Below are 21847 nucleotides of genomic sequence, written 5' to 3'. Positions count from 1 at the left end.
GCAACCCTACCTATGAGATCTATTAACAACAGCCTTTCCATTCCTCCCACGCTTGAACTATTTTAAGACATTCTGCAGTTAAGCTCAAGTCTCCATAAGTTTTGTGTTAACCTGGTCTATGCTTCTCGGATGTGGAGTGTGGCTATTTCCTGGCTCAGTTTTACTTCTGACAGAACAGAAAGACTTACTTAGTACTGCTAAGAGCTATGTCATGGCCCACTGACAGTAATGCAGCTTTGACAAATTTGTGTGAAAAAAAAGCTGGGGGGAAATCTTGGTCAATGGTGAGCAGAATTAAAATGGTTCTTTAAGGTGACAGCCACCAAAATAAAAGTAGAGCCTATGCTGAAGTCCAATCCCAAATTTTCCTTTTTTATTAGTAAGTGGAATACTCAGGATACTCAAATTGATATATCTGGATTTTCAAAGGGAAAATGCTTTAAATTTTTTCTTTCAAAAAGTGAGAATTTGAGGAGGTTTTTTTTTTTCATTGCCATTGAACTGGATTGCATATACTGTCCATTTTTAATTTGTAAACTTCTGGAAAGTCTGCACAGTTCTCTGACTGGTGGGAAATGGTAGGTCATGCACACTTCTTCCTCAAGTCCACCTTTGTTCTGTGCCCTCTTCAGGGAGAAGCATTGCCTGGGAAAGAGCCATGGGAGATTCTGTGGCTGCAGACCTGGTAACAAGACCCCTACAGACCTCTAACAATTTGAGATTCTCCATCAGTTCAAGTCCCTTCTGCTTATTCAAGGCTAAAGTACTAGCAGAATGGTCCAGAAGAAATTAATTTTCTGTTTGCTGGCGTCATCAGTGATATCGTAGTCCCAGCACACAAGTATCTCTGTACTGTAAAACACTCCACAGAATCTGAACATTCCTAGATGTATGATGATAGACAAAAAGGCCCAACTTTGTAAAGAGTCAAACATTAGAAGGAGATTCTTCTGGAAGGCAATTTTGTCTTTCGCTAGCTTGTCCAATCAATCTCAACCAATCTTCCAAACCGTGTCTGAGCTATTGAATATATTTCTGTGCTGTGAACACAGGATAACGTCAGCGTAAAAATCTAGCCATCGAGTTAGCTAGTTCAAAATCTTTTTCTGCATTTTGTGTTGACTTGAATGAGAAAAAATTTGTTTTTGGAGTGCCAGGTCACAGAAATAAATTTCTAAAACAAAACTCTTGCAAAACACAATTATTATTCAACTCATTTTAACAATTCGATAAATGCAGTGCAATGACTTCCGTTAGCTTCTCTCCCAGCCAAGGTCTACTACATCATTAAATATTATTGAGTTGGGTCTGCCATTTTGCTTGAAATTATGCGCCTGGCATTTTAGTCTATGGCCATAAATGCTGGAAATGTCAGTTATATAAGCATCCATCTTTTTCACTACTGTCTCCCATCAAACATTAATGGTAGAAGCTTTAATCCATTCTACACAGTCCCAGATATCTACATTTGCTAGGAAAGGAACTGTAACAGAGTGCACTGACAACTCACAGTAAGTAATTACTCTCAGAAATATCTCAGTAAACTCAATTTGCTCCCAGAAGTCTTTTAAATTATGTCTCGTTAGAGTGCAATGTTTTTTTCAAATGACAAGGTCACACAAAAAAGCAAAACTCTATTTTATCTTTATCAGAGCTTTACTCCCCCCACCATAAAACTGTTATAACACATAATTCCAACCAGATAGAGATATTGTGTTTTACTGTTGGAGCCCAGGAAAGCCATAAAGCAAGCAGAATTGTTGTTTACAGTCACAATAAATTTGGAATATAATATAGCATTCTAGGTGAGGCAAACACATCTACTGATGTCAGCTGAGTAGGAAGAAGTAATTTTTTATTATTATTTTTTGGACTTTGCTGGTAAAATAAATTTATTTTGGATTTACACTAAAAAACTTCTCATGAATCAGAAAAGACTCATCTCAAGCTATAGTAATATAGCAGAACATGCACTTTATCTCATCACCCTACTTATCTGCCTTGGTGACTTTACAGTCAGAGGTTATAGAGAAGCAATGTGGATTATGTAGTTGACCAACACTTCTAATTTTATTACAAGTCTTGATAGTTAACATTCTATCCTGTAATCCCAGTTTATGAAGCCATGTAATTAGGAAAGAAAAAAAAAAATTCCACTGCAAAAGCAACAAAATGATCACATTTTTTGTGGGTAGTAAAGCTGCATCTTGTATTAATAGAGATTCCAATTTAACCAAAGAGGAGGTAGAAGCAGCCAATCAGACTCTTCATTAAGTATAACCTTAACTTTGTTCCCATTTGAAAAACTAAACCCTTAAGTGAATATGTGCTTTTATTCTTAAGTCCAAGTTATCTGGAACATTAAAAAAAGTACACCAAATTGAAACCGAGCAGCACTGGTATACCTTAGCAAGTCACTATCTCTAAAGAAATTCTCTAAGGAATTCAGAGGATAAGAGTTGGCTATCACAGAAAATGCACTGCCCAGTTTGAGAGCCACTATAGAGGGGATGGGATACACCATCATTCTGGAAACAAGGGTAAGCCCAGGTCTTTCCAGAAATGTACCTAAATTAACACATTCATACCGGAAGTCAGAAAACCAGAAATAATTCTGGGAAAATAGCTGTCCTCATGGTAGGGTTTTTTCAATCCTTTTTGTTCATGAGTACATTGTACAGGAGTCATTTGGGAGAGACTTGCAGGAAATTTAATGGGCATAGCAGAAAGACTGTCATAATAGTCAAGAAAAATTCTAAGCAGCAGTTCCAATTCTATAAACTTCACCGTCTTGCATTTGAATTATTTCCATTTTGTTTTTATATGACAATCACATGTTGTGAATTAAAATACCTCCAACAGACAACCATCTCACCATCTTTCCCAGAAACTCTACCTTCTCCAAGCTCTTCCAATGAAAATAGGGGCCAGTTTCCGACAAGGGATCTTTTAGTGTTATATTTTCCTGTATTGCTTAGTCAAGACGACATTTAAAGCAAATACCTAAATTAATGCTTAAAAGTACAGACCTCAAAGCCATAAATTTAGCTTGATACTGGAATAGAAGGGCTGAAAATCCTTGTTCAAAGGCTTTTGAAAGTGAAAAAGTTACATTAGTAAATTAATTTGCAGCAATTGGATGGAAAGTGAAGTGTGAGCTTTCTAAACACACCACAGCTCCACTGTGTGATCAGTTACATGAACTCAGGCAAAAAAACACCCAACACTAGTCTTTCAGTGGCCCTTCTGAACCTGGGTCTTGCTGCTCAGTTTCTGACAGCTATAAACTCATACCTCCCCAACAGGGGAGGGTGCAAGGACTCAAATAAAATCTTGCTGACATGCCATGACTGCCTCTTGCTGCTACGATGGCATCTGCTGTTTTTTGCTACAGGTAGTAAGCTACAACCTTCTCCTGCTTCCTCAGAGCCAGTAGTGGCTGGAATACAGGAGGGTCTGTGTATGCAGGGGAGGGTGGAAGGACTCAGCACAGAGAAGTAAAACTCTGTCTTAAAATTATCCTTTTAGAGGTGTTAAGGGAATGTAAGGGTGCCCACTCGGATGATACAGTGCTATCTGTTGAGAAATCTTTTCAGAGGGGTTCTCTGGACATGTTATGCCAGTGAGAAGTATGAAATCCTCTTCAAACAGGACAGTGACGAAGTCAGGAACTGGGGTGAGAAATTAATTCCTCCTCTCCTAATATTTCTTTGATCTTCACTAAGGATTCTTGTCTATGAAGAAACTTATGGATGCAAAGCCTCAGACTAGTTTTTAAGGGATGTATGTCCACTCTAAAAATATCCTGTGGGGCATCAGAAGGCAGCTGCTTGGGCACAAAGCAAAAATCACAGTGGAATAAAGCATCTTTCCCCTTCAGAGCTATCTCTGTACATCAGGGCACAAAATCAGACTTGAGACTTCCTGTCCTTCAATCCCTCACACGTGACAGTGTCTATGGATCACTTGGTGCAACAGTAAAAGTCACCCAAGAGAAAAATTTGACACAATAGAAAATTAAAAATTGCCGTAAGAGAATATATAGATATAAGGTCATTTCCTGTATCCTTATACTATTTAGACTATAATTTGCATTATCAGCAAATACTGTTCCAATCTCATCTCTTTTCAGCTCTTCTATGTAGAACATCATTAGCAGAGTAAACACCTCCAAGGATTAATTTTAACAATGTCTGACCAAGCTACCCTGCTCATAGCTTCTCAGTTGCTGAACTCTGTGCTGACAGCTCAGCAATGATTCAGACTGTTCAATAAAACCTCAAATAGGTCAAATCTGCCACTGATCTGCATCAGGTAACTTCATGAATTGAAGTTTACACCCCTGCAGATGTGGTCCACCTGACTTCATGAAGAGAGATGTGTCTTTTTATTCCAGACATAAATTTGACTTTCAGCAATAGAGGTGCTTTGATTCACATCAGCTAGGAGTTGGATCCCATGACTGCAAAAGAGCTGAGCTAATTTATGTCACTGGAGAAAACTGGGGCAAACGGCTATAGCTGTAAAACCACAATCTGAGATCCCTCTTTCTCCAGCATCATAGTCTGAATTATTCAGACTCATAGTTTGAATTATTTTTTTTTATTTTATTTTTTTCCCAGTTCTTTAGAGAGATCCCACAAAATGCTGGTATATTTTAAGAATATCAGTTAGTTCTAACTGATAAAAATATTAAACAAACATAATTGGAAGCCAGATGTATATCTTTCTGTAGAAATATGCCTTGTGCTTGTGTTTGTTCAAGTTTTTTGCTGAATTTTGACTTTTAGCTCAGACCTTCATTTTGTCTTGCCCCAGACAAAATCAGAATTTTTCAAAGCCAAAATGAAAAAAAACACATTCAAGCTCTTCACAATGACTTTGGCTTGAGGAGAACAAAGGCTTTCATAAAACCCACAGTTTTCAGCAGAAAAGCACTAGGATGGAAAACTTTCAGCCAGCCCTGCCAAATGACTGCATCCTTTCTTTCTGACATTTTTACTTGTCTGGTAACGCTTCACTCCACAGCGAATCCCATTGATTTTCTCTGAGAGAAGCAATGTCTGTGCAGTCAGAAGTGCCAGACAGTGATGCCTGAGCCACACCACCCCAGGAGCACTGTCAAGCAATGCCAGCTTCTACAGACTCATGAGATAGGATTTCCTCCTGCTTTCTTCTCTGGTTTCTAAAAATGAAGGCAAAGGGTTACTAGTTCACTGCCTTAATTTAGCCAAGCACAGGAAGAACATTTCCAGTACTTCTAAGATTCTTCAGCTTATCAGACACATCATTCCTACCTCTGCAGGCTGTAATTTGAACTCAGAATAATGGGACTAATAATGAAAAAGTGATATGTGTTTAAATTTGCTTTTTCTTTAAACTGAGTTTATAATTGGCAGATTATCCAGAGGTCTTGGTGGAGGTTCTCTGAGAATATCCAGAGGATGGTGGTCTCTGTTTTCTTAAATTTTAAACATTTCTAGATCTTTCTAAACCCTTAAGTGTTCAAAATCAAGACTGAATACATACTCTAAGAATTTTGAGTTAGTTCAGGCCCACTTTTTTAGACTTGGAGCAGGACTCAATAGGTAAAATTTAATGCATTCTGCTCAGTTTAAGAGACCATCCCAGTCCCTTGTGCTTTAACAATGTACAAATCTTTGCAGTGAGCAGCAGAATGTAATCAAGCTTTGGCTACCCTTCCTCATCCTCCTAGCTGTGTATTTTATTGCAACCCTACAGAGATGTAAAAAAAAAAACCCAAAAACCATAGTAACAGCAAGCCTGAAATCAAAATGATTAGATGAAAAATAAATGAAACAAACCAAATGACCAAAGCTGCTGGGTTTTTTTCCCCATTTTTACTTTTGCATTACTCCTTTTATTGTATGGATTCCAATTTACAGCTTTTCAGAATCACTGGAAAACTGAAACCACCCTACTACACACAAAGCTCTGCCACAAAAATCTAGGCTCTGCTGTCGCTATATCCCACTCTCAGACATCCCTGCACAAATAAGTCTTTCAAGAGAGCATTTTGTCCTCCTTTTGCCAGTCTCAATGTGAAAATTCCCTCTAGGCTTTCACCAAACTGAAGGATAATCAGAATTTTTGTGGAGCACCAATAATAACCAAACAAAGTGACTATTTCATGATGCAGTTTTGACTGTGGCTTGTATTTCAGACGTGCATGGAGGAAGATCACAGTCAGCTTGTTTCCCCTTTTCACCTCTCTGCGTTAGTCAGACAAGTCACTATCTTCATGGCCATGCAGTGGAGGAAATCTGCCACAGCCTGCAGCAGGGCTAGCTGCTGTGAATCAAACTGGTATGGGGAGAAGCTGTAATGGGATTACTTTACCCCTGATTTCCCACTAGCCAGCAGTATCAGAGTTAGAGCAGTGGTCAGGCGAGCACCCATGCAGCCACTTTCAAATAAATCATATAGACTTTTACAAAACTCAGAGAAAAATCTGTTGATTCCTACAAAACTTAATCTAGATTACACTCCCACTACTGTAACGGGATACTGACCCATAAACCACTACAAATGAAGTTGAACTTGTGCCACTTCGTATTGTTATAGCTGAGAATGGGTTATCATGACTTTAATGACCAATAGGACACACAAAACACTGTAAATTTTAAAGAGAATGATAAAGCCAGTCTTTACCCTTTTAAATAATCTGCATCTTGACTAGCTGTCTGGTCTATTTTCTCCTTGCCAGTTATATTGAGGGGCCATAAACAGAAGGGAATATGAATAGCCAGTAAATTAAAGTGCAGGCAACTGAAAAGGTCAAAGTAGTATGCTTTATTATTGTCTGTCTCTGAGTATATGGCATGTCAAAATTCATACACTGGTCTTTCAAGAAAATAGAAACAATGAGAAATCAATCAACATGCATTGGCTGTACAAAAAAAATTACGGGATTAAAATCAATTGTTTCTCAAAATATCTTCAGAAATCAAGAAAAAAATCTCTCTTTTCTCTCTATGCCTAAACAGATGGGAACTCAGAGAGGGTCTAAATAATAGGAGCTTGCATCTATTTCAGCAGTACTGCGGAAAAAAGTGAGATTGCACCCTCAGCTGCAGGTTGCTCACTTTTTTCATGTATGTCCTGCTGCGTATCAGCATCAAGGCACAGATCCAGAGCTCTGAGTGAGTCTGATGTTGTTAATGACTTTGTTGCATCCAATTTCCACTAGTGGAGGTTGAAAATATTGGATCTCAAATGGGATCCCTTGGTTTTCTGGCCCATGCAGCTCAGGAGTACCTGTCATGGCCACACTGGTCTTTGAAAGCTGCATTAAGCCAGTTGTCATAACACACAGCACACAGGACACTTTGGTATCATTAACTGAGTAAAAAAAGACTGCTCCCTTACTGAGAGCAGCCTGTCTGCTTTTAGTCCCTCAAAGTGCAGCTGCAGAAGGACATTTTCTTTTAATTACACAAGCAAATAATTAGGAACAGGGCTGGCCAGATGAAGTGTATTTCCTGGAATCTGCTAATTTTGAATGAGACTGTGAGTGTAAGTATAGAAAAAGAACTAGAGGAAGTTGGCAGTTTTGAAGCATGTTATTTGTGATCAAGTCCACCAAACACTAATGAGATACAATGTCTTGCCTGCAGCACAGGCTGATATATTTTTTGTCATGTAATTATATATTACTGTGGCAGAACATATTTTCTACAATGATTTTCTTTCCACCCATCTATCTACCTATCATGGGGGAGTGGACTAGCAATTTGCAAAAAAGCCTGTCTTTAAACAATGATAAGAAATAAGCAGTGTCTGGTCTTACCATTTCTCTTAAAAACCTGATTAAATTTCAAGCTCACTAGTTTTTCCTAAAGTGCAATATGGAAGCTGCTTTCATGGCTGCTGGATTCATCACCACCATAATTTTGTTCTCTTACCGAATCAAAAGTCACTGTGTTTTCATGCTGTAACCACAGTCTTGTGGTCACAAAATGGCACCACTCTTGTGAGCAATTAAGGGTGTGAAATGGCCAAAGACACCTATGGCTGGTGGAGCAAAAAGGTAATGCTCACATCTTACCAGATTTCAAAGAGGAGGGAGTGTAAATCCACAGACACACCACACTGTTTCTTCACTTGAAGGAAAAAAGGCACATGCAACTTTTATTATGTTGTTAAACACAGGGTCTTTTGTCATACTTTGGTCAGATGCAGAGATAATTTCACCAAATTCTAGCCCCTATACAATGGTTTCCCCTCTCAGTTATAGCTGTCATAGATAATGAAATATCATTCAACAGCATAGTTCTGCACTAAGCCTTACTGAAAATGAACTAGCAATCTTGTCTCAAGATTAAATACTTTGGGGCTTTAGCTCAGGAGAAAAGCTGTCTGTGGAACACACAATCCAAACCTGAGGGAGACACATCAGAAAGATAAAGCAGCACATAGATTTCTAGGGTTAGGAGTATAAATCCTATAAATATCATGTTAGAAGTAGACTAGACTTTCCTGTAGTCCCATCACAAAAAGCCCTAACATCAGTCTTTCCCAGCATGGGTCAACTCCCTCTTGGCCCTATTATCCTCCAAAGTGCATCCAAAAGGAAATACATCTATGAAGCTGCAGTATATTTCCTGGAGACTTGCACAAGTTTCCCTTTGTCCTCGGCCATTATCTCCACATTACATGGAGTATGACTGTTCCCAGAAAGGATGCATCCCTTTACATCCAGCACTTGATGTACAGCAGAGATACAAAAACATACAGACCAGCACATGAGGGATAAGGTGAATAGCAAGAAAAATGCCATTTTTGGGAAAAGGAACCTAAAGGCACTTTTGTACTTTCTTTTATATCTTAACAAAACTTCTCAATAATAAATAAGGATCATAGGTAAAAATATAAACTCTGGGTAATGTATGCTATCTCTTTCTATAACTTATTAGCACATGCACTAACTTATTAGCACATATAACTTATTAGCACATGATTATGGAAAAAACACAGATGTAACTTTTGTGACAAGGAAAAACTATTCCTTCATAAAATTCTAGCTAAATTATGTCTTTGCAACTTCTCATCTGAATCACATCTGAACATCAAACTGTGGTTTTTATCCTATTAGACAAAAGAAAGTCTGGACTGATCATTACTCTAGGCTCTGCCACTGGCCCCAGGTAACAACACTGGCCTTGCTGTTTGCCCTTATGAAAGCCTGACCTTTGTCTCTTTGCTCTAAGAGATGCTCTTTCCAAACATCCCTTCTCTACTACTTCCATCTGAAATTTCAATGCCTTGAACAGCCACAACAGGGCTCTGCTGGAGCTGCTGCTCACCTGTCCAAACAAATGAAAAGAATGATCATAGCATGGTTTGGATTGGAAAGGACCTTAAAGATCATCCAGTTCCAACTCCCCTGCCATGAGCAGGGACACCTTCCACTAGACCAGGGTGCTCAGAGTCCCAGCCAGCCTGGCCTGGAGCACTGCCAGGGATGGGGCATCCACAGCTTCTCTGGGCAACCTGTTCCATTGTCTCTTACAGTAAAGAATTTATTCGTCATATCCAACCTAAATCTCCTTTCTTTGAGTTTAAGAACATTATCCCTCTTCCACTGTGTTCTGAATAAGTGGCCATCCCCAGCTTTCCTGTAGACCTCCTTTAAGTATTATAACACTGCTAGAGGGTCTTCCCAGAGCCTTCTCTAGGCTAAACGACCCCAACTCTCAACCTGTCCTCATAGGGGAGGTGCTTCAGCCCCCTGATCATTTTTGTGGCCCTCCCCTGGACCTGTTCTAACAGGTCCATGTCATTCTTAGGCTTGGGAACCCCCGAGCTGCATGCAGCTCTGCAGGTGGGGTCTCACCAGAGTGAAGAAGAAGAGCAGAACCACCTCCCTCAACCTGCTGGCCACACTGCTTTTAATGCAGCTCAGAATGCAGGTGGCTTTTTATGCTGTGAGTGCCAGGTCATATTCACTTTTTCATCTGCAGATTATAATTTTTAATAATTAATCATACATTAATAATTATTGTTATCAATATTTCATGATGCTGCTGAGGAAGGACATAGTAATATAAAGTCAGGGTCTGTCATGACTTTTGCATACATTTTCTTCTTTTAGTTTGAATTCTAGCAGGGTAATAACGTGATAGGAGTAAGTGGTATTCCTAAATAAGTGATGAATCAACAGCTTCCATTGGGTAAACTGTGCTTGGCTCTTTCCCTACCTATTTATGACATATAAAATTTGCTTTATTCCCCTGTATGAAAAAGATCAGCTCACAACCTTTCTTCTTTTTGGTTAAGGATTGACAGGAGATCATTGAAGGCTGTGAACCAATAGGTCACAGAAAGAGAAAATCTGATGGGAAATTCTCCCAGCCTGAACTAGGTGGAATATAAATTCAATTCTATGCCAGCAATTAAAGCTTTAATTTTATCCCTTTGAAATCCTTCACTTGGTATTTGTCAGAGATTTGCAGAAAGTTACCTTCTTCGGACTGAGCAGATTATCTGAGGCTGCTAGGAAGAGACAGAACTTAGAGCATGGCTTCCAACAGAACTTTCTACTCTTTTCCAATTGAGTTTCTTGTCAGTCTGTAACTCATATTTATCTTCTTTTCCTGCTTATTAAAGCTGCCATACTTATGACTGAAAATACTAGGAAAGGCTTTGGTCTAATCAAAGTAAATCCCCTTTTCAATCTCCTTTGCATAGGGGGTTGTTCATCAGCAGAGAGCAGAGCTAGGAGAACGTGGCTGAGGAAGAAGCAAAGAAAATGTGTTTCCACTGGCTCCCAGGAAGCTGATTTTTACCAATATATTATATCCTACTGCAAAAGGCTGCCCCACTGCTCACAAGTAATTTGTCCTTGCTGGCTATAATCTAAATACCTGGATATCTGTACTGAAGAGCCAGTGCTGTATATACATTTTCCATCTGGGACACCAATGGGGTTCTCTAGAAGACAAGATGTGAGAAACAAACAAATTGTAAAATGCATCTATTGCTGACCAGGAAGGTGCCACTGCTCCCTGTACCAACTGAATAATGAGGATTGCAAGAACACAGAGCAGGCAGACATTTCCCAGAGCCCACAAGCTGATGCATTTACAGATACATCCTGAAGATGTGCCCCTTCATGAATGAAAATTGGGTAAAATAGCCATGGATACTCAAAAGAATTGAAAACTACTAATCTTACTTTAATATTTTTAAGATTTTTTTTCAAAAGATTCTGGTGTTGGCAAGAAGCAAGGCTTTCCTACTGTGGTTGGTGGCAGAATTACACAGGCATTTGGGGTCTCTTTTCTAGTCCTGAGTAAAGAAGAACCAGTCTCACAAAGGTTTCTGTTTAATTGGAATCAGGTCAAAACTTTCCTTTTTAGGTCAAACACTACTTTCTAATTCCAGATGTGAGATGCAAGCGGTGCAATACCTCTGACAGCCTCAGAAACAGGAGTCTTTCATGTCATGACTTGGCTTCATTTGAATCATTCAGCACAGACTAGTTCAAGTAAAGGACAAAGCAGAGACTTGATCCCATTCCCCCTACACATACTGTCACTACAGAAGGCACAATGACTCACTGCACATAACTATGCAGCAAAAAAATTAGCAGTAAAAGCTTGAGCAAATCCAAAACCTGTCCACAAAGCGTTTCAGTTTTAATGACAAGAATCTGTTTTGACAAATTCTCTATCATAAAAAAACTGTCTGATAGAGCCGAGGCAGCAAAGCTGCTGTGTTTTTCATCATCTGAGATGTTCCCCTTCTGGAAAGCACATCTGCTGAGATAAAGGGATAATTCTGTCATGTTGGTATCTTACAACAAAGACCTATGTGAAAATTTTCCATGAAAACCGATAAGGCAAACTGGGATTTTGATTAAAAAGGAAAAAAGAACAATTTTCCTCTAGAAGAAAAATCACCCAAACCAAACACCCCAAACGGAAAACCTCCCTCAGGCTTTGCTACTGCAGGGCTTCAAAATAAAATAAGTTCCTTTTCCTGCCTGAAATCCCACTCTACCCTGTTGGCCAAGCATCCCAGTTTAACTGTCCATCTCACAGATTAGGGATTATCCCTTTGCCTTCTCTCCAAGGGATAATCACTGAAAAAGTACTTCAGAGAAAGTTGCCAGCATGGAAGAAGAGGGATGTAAAACTTCAGGAAGGCAAAACCAAACATGGGGATTCATCAGCTCATGTTTACTAGCATCATTCTAGATCTGTTCAGAGTTCATTGCAAAACTAATTCCTCTCTTACCCCTTCTCTAGCTATTTGAAAGTTGTGAGTGGAATAGGTAGTGGAAAAAGAGTATTTTAAGCATCAGAAAAATGCATTGATAAAGATGTAAAGGGCTGGTGGTATATTTTTATATGTTCCTGTCTTGAAGTTGGATTCATTTATGAATCTCCTACCTGATTTGCAAGCAATTTACTGCACTTTTCTTTGCCTGGCCATCTATTCAGGCTGAACCATGTGTCATTTCTCCTTTTCAGTCCTCCATTCCCACATCATCTACTTCTTGTGTGAGACAGTATCCACCAAGAAACACTCCCTTGTGAAAAGCAGCTTCATCCTGGCATGCTCTACCTAAATCAGGGATTAACAGGGAATATTATTCCTCACCAGGACCTCACAAAATATTAAACAAAGACATGGGTTCATCTAACCTCGTACGTAAGGAGCCTGTCTCTGGTGCTGCTGCAAAGAATTATGTCTGTCAGCACTTTCAAGGGGATAATAATCCACCTGATGATCAATCCAGCACACCAGGCAGGGGACAAGGCACAAACTGGGGGGAAAAGTTAATGATCTCTCTGCTTCTGCCCCCTGTGCAGGTGATGTTTGCAGTCAGCACCATTCTCTTGCACTCTGGCTGTCTTTAGCTCATTGCTTCCCCAGAACAGGAACTGCAGACACTGCATAAAAAAAGCTCAGTGAATTATACTTTTTTGCGTTTTTTTTTATTTAAATGAGATTCATGTTTAAATCAGACTTTGGAGAGAGGTTCAAGGTTATTTTTTTTTTTTAATCCAAATGTGGCTCTCCTATCCTTCATTTCAACCTGCAAAGATACCTCTATACCTCTGTTCTGCTGTTTTCTGACAGTTCTGGCTTTATCTTCACCAGCTGCTAAGTTGCTTTGGACATACTTAGTCTGTTCTCAGCTAAGAAAGTCAGCCCTAACAAAAATAAAACCCACAGAAGAAACAAAACCAAACCAAAACAAAACAGAAGAAAACCCCACCAAAAAAAAAAACCCAAAAAAGAAAAAAAAGAAAAGGAAGATATAGGAAACAGAGAGGTGAAACAATGCTGGTCTCAGGCCTTTTTCTACCCCAGCCACCGATCTGTATCAGCCCATTCTGAGAAAACAGCTCTCAAATACCGTGTTGGGGGCAGCTCTGCCATTAACTATTTCCTGACTGGTTCATTTACCTAAAGTCACCCAGCCCACTGGACATGCTCTGCTGCATTAACCAAGCCCTCTGCTGCCATCAGCCTCTTGTCCACAGCCACCAGTCCCACACTAGTCTGGGGTGTGACACCTCTGCATCCATGTGCCACCAGCAAGGACAGGGAGGTAAAGTCACACAAGCCAACCGTACTTTCCTGCTTGCTGGCAGCCCTTTTAATTTGCCCTAATTTCCCTAGTAAGCTCAATGAGAGTATTTTGCTGGTTGAGGGCAGAAACCTGACCATCTTCCTCTGAAATGATGAGGCCAGAAATGATGAACAAAGGATGCGCCCCATGCCCATGGAAACCACCAAGACAAGCTGCATGTACAGGAATCCTTTGGCCACAGAGTCCCTAGTTCTGGGCCCTTGTATCCATTGCTGTGGTGAAGGCATGGCACAGGCAGGCAAAGTGTGCTGTGGGGTACTGCATGCACCAAAACCCTTGGATTTCATTCAGCAAGGGAGTAGATTTGTTTTTAACTGCAAATTAGGCTATCTCCTTCCTCATCCTCAGTTTCTCTCCTGCCTGAGAAAAACCCAATATTCTCAGAAATCAAAGAAGAATTACTCCACAGTCTTGAAAAATCCAACTGTATGGCACTGTCACAGCTCCAGATGATTGCTTCTGTGGCACGTGGAGGACAGTGAGGTAGTTCAAGACAGCCAGCAGGGCTTCAGCAAGGGCAAGTCCTGCCTGACCAAAGCAGTGGCCTTCTGTCATGGAGGGACTCCATCGGGGCAGAGTAAGAGCTACTGATGTCATCTATATGAACTTCTGTGAGGCTTTTGACATGGTTCCCCCACCACATTCTTCTCTGTAAACTGGAGAGAAAGGGATTTGATGGATTGACTGTCAGATGGATAAGGAATTGGTCAGATGGTGGCATCCACAGGGCAGAAGTCAACCACCCAATGTACGTCCATGACAAGAAGTGTCCCTCAGGGGTCTTTATTTGGACCAGCACTATTCAGGATCTTCATCAATGACACAGTGAGATCAAGGGCACCCTCACCAAGTTTGCAGACAACATTGAGCTGAGCACTGCAGTTGACAGAGCTGAAGGATGGAATGCCATCCAAAGGGACCTTGATAAGCCCAAGAAGTGGATCCATGAGAATGCCATGAGGTTTAACAAAGCCAGATTCAAGGTGCTGCAGCTGGGTTGGGGAAATCACAAGTATCAACACACGCTGGAGGATGAACAGATCCAGAGCAGCCCTTCCCAGAAGGACTCAGGGGTGCTGAGGGATGAGAGGCTGGACATGAGTTGGCAGTGGTCACTCCCAGCCCAGAAAGCCAAACGTGTCCTGAGCTGCATCCAGAGCAGCGTGGCCAGCAGGGGAGGGAGGGGATTCTGCCCCTCTGCTCTGCTCTGCTCTGCTCTGCTCTGCTCTGCTCTGCTCTGCTCTGCTCTGCTCTGCTGGGACCCCACCTGCAGGGCTGCATCAGCTCTGGGGTCCCAGCACAGGAAGGACATGGGCCATGGAAATAAGTCCAGAGGAGAGACACCAAGATGATCAGAGTGATGGAACATGTCTCCTATGAAGACAGACTGAGAGAATTGAAATTTTTCAGTCTGGTGAAGAGAAAGCTTTGGAGTGACATAATTATGGCCTTCCAGTACCTGAAGCGAGCCTACAAGAAAGATGGAGGGACTTTTTGTGAGGGCATGAAGTGACAGGTCAAGGGGGAATGGATTCAAACTGAGGAAGGGTAAGTTCAGATTAGACATGAGATTTTTTACAATGAGGGTGGTGAAACACTGGCACAGGTTGCCCAGAGATATGGTGGATGTCCCATTGCTGGACACATTCAAGGTCAGGTAGGATGGGACTCTGAGCAAAAAGAACCTGTTGAAGATGTCACTGCTCATTGCAGGGAGGCTGGAATGATGATGACCTTTAAGGGTCCCTTCCAACCCAAACTGTTCTGTGCCTGCTACAGAGACAGTCCTGGCTCAGCCACAGGGAGGGGAAGGGAACTGATGGCCACATGAGTTTGGTGGGTTATGGCAGCATGAACAACAAGCACTTATGAATTAAACTACTGTAATAATGGATTCCCCTCTTAGGTAGGGCTGAGCTTAGTCCAGCAAAATGAAGTTGCATATGACTTAAGTATTTAGACTAAAAAATGTGAATATCTGTGCTATAATAAAGAAGCAATTTGTGTGAAGGGAAATTGCATTATGCTTATTCAAAGTCAAATTTATTTCTCCCCCTTCTTATTAAGGATCTAATTTTAAAAATCGCAGCCTCAGGTCAGGGTTATACTTATAGGGCTGACTTCATATGTGGCAGTGCAGAATTCAAAACTCCTGCAAAATTCCTTGCTGTAGTCAATCAACAGCCTAAGCCCCCTACTTGGGCCAAGAATTTTTTTATTTTTCTTTTAATTAAAAAATAGCCAGAGGGCACAGAAGGCTTAAATTACTTGCATAGAGAAAAATACTTCTCTAAGAAACCTATTAGGAGATATGGCTTGAGAGCAACAGAAGCCCTTCAGACTAAACAGAAGTTTAATTTTTTTAAGTAATGGAGAGGAGGAGATATAATCTGGAGAGTTTTCTTCAGCTCATTTTGGACTGTCATTTTCTACCCTGAAGCCATTGCTGAGTTACCTCTGAGGAGATCAAGAGAGAGTGGGTTGGGGGAAGAGTCAGTCACTTAGCAGAATGGGGAAAGGACTTGTCTGTGTGGATCTAGGCCAGTGTGAGTTTGTCCAAAATATGCAAACCTTGGATTCAAGTCAGTTCCCAAAATACAGCCCAGTGATAGCTACGGCACTTTGGCTTTCACTTCAGCTGACATTTCTGTGGCACGCATATTGTTAGTTGGCATAAAGCACCTGCAAGCTCTAATGTAAACAAGAGTGGGAAACAACCTCCTCCGCCCTGTAGAAAAATAAAAGGGAAAAAAGCAAAATCCCAGAATCACACACGCCTTTTGGATTCCCAGAGCTGCACAGCCCTGAGGACCTGGAGTCCCCATTGCAGGCAAGCACAGTGACCACAGGCTTCAGCAGCCAGTCTGCCTGCCCTAGGGGGAGATGCAAAAGCCCTGTGCCATCTGAACACAGACAGATTAGAGCCAAAGAGGACTATGATTGTAATTTTTAGTTGGTAAATTGATAGTCAGCAGCACCAGGTTGTGTTGGGTCAGCTGAAGCCAAGAGCACTTCAATCACTGTCTACATTTACAGGAACTGCATTTACAAGGGAGCAACAAAGTCTACATTTACAAGGGAGTTGGGTAGTGCATAACTTTTCCTGGCTAAACTGGTTTGCATTTCCAGCAAGACCGGCTCTGACAGACAGGCTGTTCCGCAAATTCTGCAATTTCTCTTAGGGAAGCATCAGAATATGACATACTCTACTCCACCCCTCTCTCTCCTAATTTCCTCCTGATATCCCTCATTTTCATGTAAATGATGCAGAATGCTTTTGCACTTCACACTGTAGTAACAACATGGGGGGGGGGGGGGGTGTTGGGAAGTGCCCAGAAATGGCAGATTAGGCTCAGAATTATCCCTCCTTTGAGAAGCAATGACCGCATAATAGTGTTACACTCTGGTTAGGCTTAAAAGCAAGGCACGAATTAGAGAGCAGATCATTTCAGTGACCAGACACGAGGCTTAAATTACTGTGAACTTCATGCAAAAATATGGATATGCTCATTTAAATACTAACAAGCTGTTGTCTTGGCCTATCTGCAGAATAGCAAAGGGATAGATGAAGTCTCAAACAGCAGCTGTGACTTTTGAACTACTCTTCTGCAAATGAATGAGGGAGACAGTGAGTGGGACAGAGCAGCCTGATCTGGGTAATACTGAAGGAAAACATAATGTCACACAGAAGGAACTATCTCTCCCTCATCACCAGGACAGCAATTTCTGTCTTCCCTATTTTCTAAATGATGACTTCCCTAGCTTTGTGGCAAGAGCCCTCTGCAGCTCTCTGGGCACAAATGAAGGCTAAGGAGCACCTATCACTCCAAGTCCTGACCCTTGTTTTACTAAGGAGTATGAGGGAATTCAGCTAAATTGAACAGAGATCAAATCAAAAGGGAATTAAAATTTTGTGTTGAAACTGTTGCTTATGCTTTACACCTTGTGACACTAATAGATTAGAGTAGACTTTATCTTTGTCAATGTGTGGATCCGCTTTTGGCTTATCTGCTCATGTGTGATCAATCCTGAGTCAGCAGCAGGTAAATTCCCCCAGTCCAGGAGCACAAGCTGCAGCCCAAGGCTGCAAACATCTCCTTCCCACTCCAGCATGCAGGAACTGAGCAGGGAGCAGGGAGTGAAGACAGCAAGGAGCTCACAAGCTAGGGTAAGCACTTATAGGCTGTGATTTTACCTGGATCTCACAGGCCTGCCCTGGACCACGAACCAGTGCTGCCAGCTCAGAGAAGATGGAGTTGATCCAGACTGCTGTTGACATTTCTATTCCATTCCTTTTGGACTTTCCCAGCTACAGTTATGTGGACAGCAGTGATGGCTGAATTTAAACAGGCTTCACTCCAGCAGGTGTAATATTCCGTGGCACAACAAACAAGAGAAAGAAGCCTTCACTGTGACTTTACCAGGACTTGTGTCCTCTGGCCAGCCTTGCCAGAATGGAAGATTTACACTGGAGATAAGCGCAAGTAAAGTGGCCCATTGGGAGAAGATGAAAGCTACATCATTCCTTGACTGAGTTAGTGTTTTGTGCCACTTGCACACGCAGTCATCTGGGAGATGGCAGCAGAAAGCTGGGTGATGGCAAACTACATCTCTCTTTCGTGTGAAACTGCCACCACAGCAGCAGTGGTTTTATGCTGGAACATCAAACTTCACACAGAGAGAGAGGAGCTGCACCGTAAGCTCTATTCAAAGGCAGCTGTAAGAAGCTGTCACCTCTTTATTGTTAGTTACCAGCTCTGATCTCACCCAGATGACCTTAACATTCACCAGCGTATCAAAAATAATACAGATCTGACCTGGCAAGTTTGATCCCGTGACTGCCAAAGCTGGATTCTCCATCCACACCTCCTACTGCTAACAACCTCTGGGATATAAAGAGCATTTTCAATGGCTCAAAGAAGCTTTTTCAATACAGAAAAAAAGAAAAAGGGTTTCTCAAGCTGAACACAGAAATCCTGCAATGTGCTGAAATGTCTTTCATTTATATGTATTTTTTAACTATGGCCTTTAGCCATCTAACAGACCCTGTACAGATGAGGTAGAGTGCTACCCTTTCCAGACAGATACCTTGCCATCTCTCAAGCTCTCTGTGCAGTCTCCAGATCTTGTCTCTTTTAAGGCCTTGAACCTTCTATATAGTGGAAATGAAGCCAAGCCCATCTCCAAAAGCACAGGGCAGCCCCTTGTACAAGATGAGGCAGAAAATGTGCTGGCAGCAGGCACTTTAGAGACCCATGGCACACACCTTATCAGTTAGGGAAGAAAATTATATATTCTGCTGGGTTAATTAGGAGATTAAGAGAAGGTAATGCAGAGAAGGTAAGCATGTTTCCCTGCTTGTTTAAAAGAGTGGAAGCTGGAGAGAGAATTAAATGTCGGGTTTCACTACGAGATAAACAGTGACAGGGACATAATAAATGTAACACCTTCTGCCTGAGTTGCCGGGGATACAGCATCTAGGAAAGAGACACAGAGTGGGTGAAGTACAAACCAGTCCCAATTCTCACAGCAATCATCACCACCAGAATGCATTCGTGTTGTGCCATTTTCCATCTTGTTACAATCTTCGTCACAAGAATGAGGTTATTGGACAAGAAGGGCTTTTCCATATTGGGTTTAGCAGTATTGCTGCCATTTCCTTGATCTTTTCAATATTCTATAATTGATCAGTTTGCCATCTCAATTTTTCCTTGTTTACAGCCTCTGTACCTTGTAGCTGACCAGACACTTCAAAAAGATAAAGGACCACTGAAAAATCCCTGCCTTGTAGCGCTCTTCTGCCAGAGTAATCAAAGATCAGGGGGTCACATATTTCAGCTGGTGTAAATAGGTGTAGTTTCAATTATGCTAGTTGGGTTTATCCCCTGCTACAGGCCTTGAACAAGCAAAATCCATTCTGAAGTCTCTTGAGTAGATCTACAGAAATGTAAAAATAAAATATAACTTTACATGAAAAGATACAGAGTTACAATGTCTCATTCTTTGTGTATGGCACTTTTGGTGAAATAAAACATCTAAATAGATTCTACCTAAAAAAAAATTACAAATAATGAAGAGGGAAATCTTTCAGAGTTAAATTCTTTACAACAGTTGCTGAACTGAGCTTTGCCTATACTGGAAGCAGAGTTCTGAACCTCTTGGCAGTGCTGAGTGCTTTGAAAAAACACAGAATCCTAAGCTACTTGTTAAAACCTGCCACACCTTAAGGCTGCCATTCCATCTACATTACTGGGCCTTTAAAGTATTCCTTTGGTCTGCAACTCCATTTTTCTTCTGTAAAAAGGAAATAATGGTATTTTTTCCATCTCGTTTACCTACATGAGGATTTTTTAAGACAGAGGCTCCAAACTCTAACATGCCAAACATAACAGGCAAGTAATTTCAGACTTGCCCCATCACAGCTTGAAACCACTACTCACTACCAGTGGGAAGAGTTGTTTAAGAAAGCTTCTCCTTTCAAAAGCCAACACTGACAAAACCCCTCTAGCAGCACAAACTGCATCCTCCCTGCTATGTGAGGAGCACCACAGGGACATCAGTGTCCTGTGGAAGCAGCTCTGCCCAAGCACATTTGCACTGGGAGGACTCTTGCGTGTCACATCCTCACCAAAATTGCCACCACAAGCCCCATGCACCTCTTGGGCAGTGAGAATGTCATTTGTGCTTGGAGAGCAAGGGATCCAGAAGCTGCCCTCGGGCTCAAACCTGCCAGCTGATGTTGCACTTATCAGGCAGCTTGCAAAGACTGTATGGAAATTTATAGCAAAATAAGCAAATGGGGAGAGCAGATCACTCCCCGAAGTGGGTGAAACACTTACTGCATTGATTGCATCTGATATGGACCCAGAACAGCAAAGGTCAGCACAGCGCTGCTCTATAGAGGCCGCTTATTTTGTCACTCTGCAGAAAAGTGCTTTCTGTTTCCAGTCCTACAGCAAAGTAGTAAAAGGGTTACACTGTGTAGATGTGGAACATACTTTCCACTACATAGGATAAAGCATCAATGCTAAAAAAATTACAATATCTTTGAACCTTCCAGATCAATCTGATTGAACTACATACATCATTTAAAGTTTACAATACACTCCCTTTATACTCCCTTACAAATACACTCCCTGACATCAAAGGTGGGGGGGGGAAAAAAAGCATAGCCTGTTTTTAGTCAGGCTGATCAGAAGTACTGCTATGACATCTCCTCTGTGGAGTTTCAATAATTCAGTGATTTTCTTTTAAATTGCAGTATTTTGTATATTTTAATCTCATTTTATTTGGCTGCCTTTGAATTTGTTTCCAGGGAGCTTCTGTGTTAGACTCTTGCTAGTATTTTTTGGTGGTGGTGGTTTGGTATTTTAGGTTTTTAATGTTCATAACAAACCTGAACTAGGAATAATTTGGTGTCATATTAGTAAAATCAATTGCTTGAAGGAAATTGAAAAACTGAAGAATTACCTCAAAAAATCATCTTGTACTGATCTGAGTTATTATGGACCAATTTCTCTCCCTTTGGAGTTAACTTTTAGATAATTTTCTGTATCCTAAACAGCTCATATCCATTGAATAGGGGCATATCATTTAGGATCAGTGCAAAGACTTGCCAGACAAAAGCTGCTTTGCCTTCTCTATCTACAATGGCTTAGTGAGAGGGGAAGCCTTTGACTTAGAGGCACACATTTAGCTCATGTAGATCAGTTTATGTGGCTAGATATCAGCTCGGTTATTCTGCTTTTCATAAAATCATGGAAACATAGGGTTGGAAGGGATCCTAAAGATCATCTGGTTCCAACCCCCAGCCATGAGCAGAGACACTTTCCACTAGACCAGTTGCTCAGAGCTGTCCAACCTGGCCTTGGACATATCCAGGGATGGAGCAGCCACAGCTTTCCTGGGCAACCTGTTCCAGTGCCTCACCATTCTCACAGCAAATAATTTCTTTCCATTATCCAATGTAAACCTCCTCTCTTTTAGTTTGAATCCATTCCCCCTTGTCCAGTTACTACTCACTCTTGTAAAAAGTCCCTGCCTGTCTTTCCTGTAGGCTACCTTCATCAGTTAAACTTCAGTCCCTAGGTTTTCCTTTAATTTCCTAACAATTTCAGAAATGTGCAAATTATGCTAGAATACTAAAGTAGCACAGCTTCTTTTCTAACCCTGTGCAGCAAGCAGAGGTCACTAGGTAAGCTTTTTCTTCTTTGCTCTCTG

This window comes from Poecile atricapillus, chromosome 4, assembly GCF_030490865.1.
Source record: "Poecile atricapillus isolate bPoeAtr1 chromosome 4, bPoeAtr1.hap1, whole genome shotgun sequence".
In the NCBI taxonomy this organism is placed as follows: Eukaryota; Metazoa; Chordata; class Aves; order Passeriformes; family Paridae; genus Poecile; species Poecile atricapillus.
This window is presented reverse-complemented; position numbering follows the sequence as displayed.